Source organism: Octopus bimaculoides, chromosome 9, assembly GCF_001194135.2.
Source record: "Octopus bimaculoides isolate UCB-OBI-ISO-001 chromosome 9, ASM119413v2, whole genome shotgun sequence".
Taxonomy (NCBI): Eukaryota; Metazoa; Mollusca; class Cephalopoda; order Octopoda; family Octopodidae; genus Octopus; species Octopus bimaculoides.
The window spans coordinates 68148876-68156475 of record NC_068989.1 but is presented as its reverse complement, the minus strand read 5'-3'; positions in this window follow the sequence as shown (position 1 = coordinate 68156475).

Genomic DNA, 7600 nt, shown 5'->3' with positions numbered 1-7600 from the left:
ATTTTACTTGTCTAAATCGTTCTTCATTTACATACGGTTTGTGTCTTTATTTGAATTACGTATTTCTTTCCGATTCACTTTGGGTATATTTTCATTATGATATACAAATAAATGACTTCAATTTTTTCATACTTTATTTTGCCATTTGTTTTACATTTAATCTATCTATAGATTTTCCTCAAGCTATTATTGTTAAAGCGTTTTAACTTCTGCTATCCTTGTTAATAGCGCAAACATCAGATGGAAACAACCTTCGAAAATTGCGCAGTTACATAAGTATATCATGACGATCTTTAACGCAACATTACTTTAAGAACGATTGTAGCTTGATGCCGATCTACAATATATTTTTTTAAGCAACAAAATATTTTTATATGCATACACAACACAAACGCACACATATGCACACACAAGCACATTAATACTAACTTAGTACACTTTTCATCTCTTATTGTAATATACTGAAGGTTCGTAGACGTAATCAAGACAGAATATAGGAGAAGTGTAAAGATGTAACCCTGTAAAATACTGGCGAATATGTTGAAAATAAGCGACCTTGTCCAGTGTATACATCTTTACTCAAGTTTTTGTCAGGCATCATTACTGCATCTACTATTCCGGGGTGTATTCGATAGACTTAAAAGTCGTTTGAACTGTGTCAAAAGACTTTTAGAAATTCACGAATAAGAGAATGACGGAAATTCTTTGGTCAAACAACAGTGACAGTTCCCAAGGCAATTAATATTTGACTAATTGTTGAGTATTTCCATCTCCATTTATCCTATTTTCCAAGGCGATTTACTGGAGTTCCGGTTTGATTAGATTATGAATCATTGTGTGATAGATTTTGAGTTCATGTAACATCGCGGAAATTCTGTAAACAAACTAATTCACTTTTCGGGAAAAACTGAGGCATAGACTTCAAATCGTTTATGGATAGTATTTTGATACTCAGTGTTTAGTATATTGCAATTTCTAACGATTTATAATAATTGCAATTTCCCCAACATTATTGTAAAGTCGTTTCCTTTATAGTCTGAGTCAATCCTGTTGATCTGAAGCCTTTGGTTTTGCCATGTTTGCCATTTACAGGCAACTGATAAATTAGAGTACGCAGTGAAATCAGTTTTACGGATCTACTTTCTTTTGAAGGTTTCATATATCATTTTTTCTTCTTGCTTTTCAGATAGACTCCTTTCTTAATATTTTTACGTTTTTCAACGATTGCCTCACATCCAAAGAGTGTTTTCCACTGGATTTTGAATTTGACTTGAATCCTGCGTGTAGTTGCAACTTGATGTGATATGATAAAATTTTCATAGGTATTTTTTAGGATAGCGAATGAAAAGAATCACTTATAGAAATCTACAACTTTATTTTCGTCACAGACATTAGTTGTACAGAAACAAATCTTCGGAGTACAAGCATTTTCATTGAAAATTACAATCATTATTCTACAGAAGAATCTTTCATCCTATTTAATGTCTTGAGTCCTCGAAGCCTGAAAATTATTCCCACTCTACTGATAGTCGAATTAATAGAATTATTTTTTTCCATTTGGGGTTAAACATACAACTTCAGACAACTTACAAATGTTGTGATGTTTGAGGTTTAATACATTATACATGGTTAAGGTTAGTCAAAACGTGGTGGCTTCCTTGATCCAACAAACGTGGTGGCTTCACAACTCTTTTTTCATGCGTTACTCTTTTCTATCCATCCCCCAGTCTCTCTATATACAAGTGGAGTATTGTAAAGTTCCTAGCTTTAAGAGTATCGCGAAAGGCCTCGTTTTGAGTTCTTTTAAAGAGCTTAGAAAAACTGAAGAACCACTGCAGTAAGTATGTGAATATGTTGAATAAAATCACAATTAAGTCGTCCTCCTGCATTTTCTTTTATACACAGTCAGGAACATTTCAGCACATCGGTAAATTTTTTTCGTGTGTATATTTATTGTAATTTATGATTCAATTTTTAACAAAAAGTAAATACATTTCCCAACTCAAGCTATATTTTTCACACTGTATCTCCTTGCACGCCCTATAGTCTCCCTTTTAATCATCTTTTTGTATGAATACACTTGTCCTAGTGTTAAATAAATGCAAATATTTTAAAAATTACTTTTGTAGTCAGGGTGGTGAACTGGCAAGGACGTTAGCGCATCGGACAAACTGCTTTGGAGAGAAAAGTGTGATCATAACAGATGTGCTATTATGATACCAAAACAACATTATTTCTGTATTACTTTTAGGAGAAAAGAAATGCGAAAGATTTGTTTTTTTGCTATAATGTTAGCACATGTATTATAACCACAAATTATGTGGGATAAAGTCCCGTGTACAGCCTTCCACTTTTTTGCAATCTACAAGTCATTTATTATAGCTTTATCTACTTCAAGTTACAACGTTAAACGATATATTTCATTTCATTAAAAGTTTATGAAAAGTAAAATATGTTAATTATGTAAACAGCATACAATTTTCGCTATCAAGAAAAGAACAGAAAATTCGAATGCTTCGTCAAGATCGCAGATGTGGGCTCAAGTCCCACCGGAAACCACCGACAGTAATAATAATAATGATAATAATAATAATAATAATAATAATAATGCTATGCCAGAAGAGATAAAAAGCTATGCAGTTTTACGCTAAATAGAAGGAACCTGATTAGGAGCATGAACGTGTGAGTTGTAGGTATAGCAGGTTATTGTGCAGGACTTGTGGAATCGACAAAAGAAGAACTGATCAACATGGAAAGTAATGGCTAGGAAAGTAGTGGCTATTTATGGGTGCATACTAGATGTAACGCAACAAGTCTTTACTTACCTAGATAGAAGGAACGGGACTAGCTGAAATAGCAGATAGTGTTGTGAAGAAGATCAAGTCCTTAGATGCCTACATGAGGGATAATGATGTAAGAATGTTGCAGAATTGTTACTGAGTGAGAAGGTGATCAGTAGCAATGGCGAGGTCCTCCAGGAGTACAGTATGAGGACTAATAGAGAAAAGATTATCAACTGAAAAGATTATCAACAAAAATCGGATATAGCTAGTGAATAATCCCGGAGATGTTTAAGACACGGTTTTTTAATGAAGGAAACAGGACTGATTCTTGTTGTTGAATAACGTGCTTCTACGAACCAACTCACTCAAGTATAGTGGCACTCCGTCGGTGACGACGACGAGGGTTTCAGTTGATCCGATCAACAGAACAGCCTGCTCGTGATATTAAAGTGTAAGTGGCTGAGCACACCACAGGCACGTGTACTCTTAACGTAGTTCTCGGGGAGATTCAGCGTGCCACAGTATGTGACAAGGCTGACCCTTTGAAATACAGTTACAATAGAAACAAGAAGAAAGAGTGAGAGCAAGTTGTGGTGAAAGAGTATAACAGGGTTCGCCACCACCCCCTCTGCCGGAGCCTTGTAGACCTTTAGGTGTTTTCGCTCAATAAACACTCACAGCGTCCGGTCTGGGAATAGAAACCGCGATCCCACGGCCGCGAGTCTGCTGCCTTAACCACTGGGCCATTGCGCCTCCACCCAATCAAGTATAGCACTGATAAGACAGCAGTATTGCCTTTGTGTAGATTATAGGGAATATCATCTGAAACAGTTAGACATATAGTTAGTGGATGCTCAAAACTGGCTCAAAAGGTATACAAACAAACACAATTACAAAGTAGCAGTGCTACTGGAAGCTGGAAGTTGTGCTGGAAATTTTGTTAATAATGTTCCAACATATCCATCAACACCAATCTTTGCCAGTATCAGAGAAAGTATCAAATAAAACTCACATGCTATATGCCAATCTACACAGAAAAAAACAACCTAACAAGATATCACTCTCCTATTGAAGGACTCCAAAGAATGGAACTTCATCGATGTGGCTATATCTGCAGAACAAAATCTTGTGAAGACAGTGGACGAAGAAGTTGGGAAGTACAAAGGCCGTGCACTGAAAGAGAAACGAAGTCATAGAGACTCAAAAGTGAATGTGATACCAATCGCGATCGGTGCACTTCGGACCTTCTCAAAGAAAACAATATTCCGGCATTAAAAGCTGAAAATACCAAACTGCATAGGAAGTACTCAGTTGACAGAAATACTTAGAAGAGTTCATGTATTGAAAAAAGTGTTACGTCTCTAAGCTATGAAGAGGCATAGATAAACCAGAAGTTAATTAAATAAATAAATAAATAAGTAAATAAATAAATAATAATAATAATAATAGTAATAATAATAATAATAATAATAATAATAATAATAATAATAATAATAATAATAATAATAATAATAATGTAGTTTCTGCTATTATTGTTATTATTAATGTACTTATTTCAAGCGTTTATTTCATGTGATATCTCTTATATTTATCGGATATTACACTACTTTTTGTACCTGTGTTAAATGTATCTTCTCAATTATATCACCTCTTCAGACAAACTGAGACTCTAATTTGAATAATAAAGAGTAAAATATAACGTATATAAATCTTCGTATCATTTTTGTATCCTGTTTTTCTTATACTTATATTTCTAATAGGTAATTCTTGGTGTATGTCAAAGCTTTCAGGAAAATAACACTAACAACAACAACAACAACAACAATATACAAAGAAAAAAGTTCCGTTTTTACCATTATTTCATATTGAGGTATATTTATTAAAGAATTTATTTTCTTCACATTTAGAATGTATGAGATGGCTTGAAGCAAGAATATTATACAGTGAAATTTTAATGAAATTCAAGTATAAAAGATTCTCATAACACTAGTAAAGAATGTGTCACCGAAGCAAGAAAAAAAAGAAAAACGTAAAACGAAAAAATAATGCGTTCTCTCGGTGATATGTATGGAAGGGGAAAATGACTAACAAAAATCAATAGAACCGATGAATATGACCGAAGTAAGTGAATGAAACTTTTAACATAGTTATCTTGACAAAATTATGCGAAAAAAAAATAGATTTTGATTTTCTTGTGGACAGAAAAATAGCAACTATTCTCAACAAAACACCATTCATCCCTAATTATGGTCGTTGCCCGCAAATTTTAAATACTTTGTTTCATCATCATCATCATCATCATCGTCATCATTATCATCATCATCATCATCGTCATCGTCATCATCATCATCATCATCATCATCATCATCATCATCATCATCATCATCATCATCATTATTATTATTATTAAGGCAGTGAGCTGACAGAACCGTTAGCAGACCGAACAAAATGACTCACGGCATTTCGTCCGTCTTTACGTTCTGAGTTCAAATTCTACCGAGATCGACTTTGCCTTTCATCATATAGGGGTCAATAAATTAAGTATCAGAGAAACACTGGGGTGGATGTAATCGACATATCCCCTTCCCCGAAATTTCAGGCCTTGTGTCTCAACACATGGCTATAATGCTCCCTCACTACTTCTGCTCATGATCAGAGATGCACATGTCGTCAGCCACCAAGAGACATGCTCAACTAGTTACGGTCAAACAACTGACAAGCAAATATGTGGTATTAAGCAGAATATTTGCTGTAGCCCGTTTTTTTATACCAAGACAAAATAATGTACATGATAATATTTCCAATCAATTAAGATCAGAAACCATGAGAGTCACTGCCTGGTACTACGTCAGGGCATTTATTATTATTATTATTATTACTATTATTATTATTACTAGATTATGTCACATGAAATGTGGCATTTTTAATTACTTGTTATTTCAGTCATTTAAAAACTCAATGATGCATACCTTGTATTTATTCTTGACTCTTTCTCTTTCCCAACAATATTGGTATACAAAATTCATACCCACAAACCTTATGAAAATGATAACATCCAAACTACGTTGAGTGATTTTCTCGTATGAGTACAAACTGGGTCACTCTGACGCAGAAACTCTACGGAATATCAAGCGGGCCTTTGGTAATGGTTTTGTTGACAGCAGAACTGTTCAGAGATGGTTCCAAAGCTCTCATTTAGGAGATGATAGCCTTAAAAATAAACCAAGGGGTAGGCCAAAATCAGTTATTCAGCATGATGTATTAAATGCTTTGGTTGAACAAAATCCGAGAACAAAAGTTCGAAAACTTTCATCGAAACTCCAAACATCTCGCACAACCATTTTTGGACCGTGTAAAAAATTGGAAGGGCCAAGAAAACAGATAGGTTTGTTTCCCATCAACTGAACGAGATTAAAAAAAAAACAGACGCCTCGCATTGTACTCCTTATTGCTTTCGCAACTGGATAAAGACCATTTTTGCATCAAATCATTACTTGTGATAAGAAATGGATACTCTTTGACAACAGCAGGGGAACAGAACAATGATTAGACGCAGGGCAATCACCTAAACACTACCCAAACCCAACATTGCACGCCAAAAAGTTAGTGGTATGCGAAGGAAGTTATTCATTATTCATTTTTGCAACAAGGAAAAACGGTAATAGCAACATCGTATTGTTAGGAAACTGATTGTGTGCATGAGAATTTGAAAAAGAAGCAACCCAGACCAGTGAATAGAGATGGCCCAGTTTTTTCTCCACGACAATGCACGTCCTCATACTCCTCAAGCTACGGTCCAAAAGATACAAAAAATAACTGAGATTTTGCAAAATACTCCCTATTCCCTTGTTATCTTTCCTACTAATCGTCACTTATTTAAACATTTTGAGTTTTTCATAGGCAATAAAATATTCTTAAATAAAGAAGAGCTAATCGAAGCATTCGGACAGTTTATCAAGCAAACAATTAATTTTTTTTTTAAGATGGAATATATGACATAGAGAAGCGTTGGGTAAGCGTCATAAATGAACATGGAACTTTGCCCCAGGTACCAAATTTCCCATCCCATCCTGGTTCCTCGCTGGTGTACACGATCCTTTGTAAGACGTGGATGGCCAATGTGGTATGTTTGAGGTGGTTTGGGTGTTATATATTACGGTTTGTGTTACTATTTTATACTTGCTGGAAAGGGTTAGTCATTCGTCTAGCAACTAGATAGGTTTACTCAAACAGATTCAAATTTACCACTATCATTATCATTGCTACGTTATTAAATTAATAATTTGTCATAGCTTGGAAGAATTATCTTTACTTCTTAAATGATAGTATTCGATAAGTAGAAAGAATATTTTTTGCTGATATTAAATGAGAATATTTTATAGCCGATCGGAATTATCTCCGGTGGTGAGGTGAATATAACGAACCCAGGAGAAAAAAACAGACAGGTTATGGGGTTTAACATGAGACCTCAATACCGCTGAAGCGGTTTAGCGTAAGCGATGTGGTAGTGGGAGAAATGGTAGAATCGTTAGCACGTCGGACAAAATACTTAGCGGCATTTCGTTCGTCATTTTGTTCTTAATTCAAATTCCGCGTGGGTCGACTTTGCCTTTCATCATTTCGGGTGGATAAAATAAGTACCACTTGAGCACTGGAATTGATATATTCGACTAACGCATCTTCCGAATTATCAGACCTTGTGTCTATAGTAGAAAGTATTAATAATATTGTTGTTGTTATTATTATTAGTAGTAGTAGTAGTAGTAGTAGTAGTAGTAGTAGTAGTAGTAGTAGTAGTAGTAGTAGTAGTAGTAGTA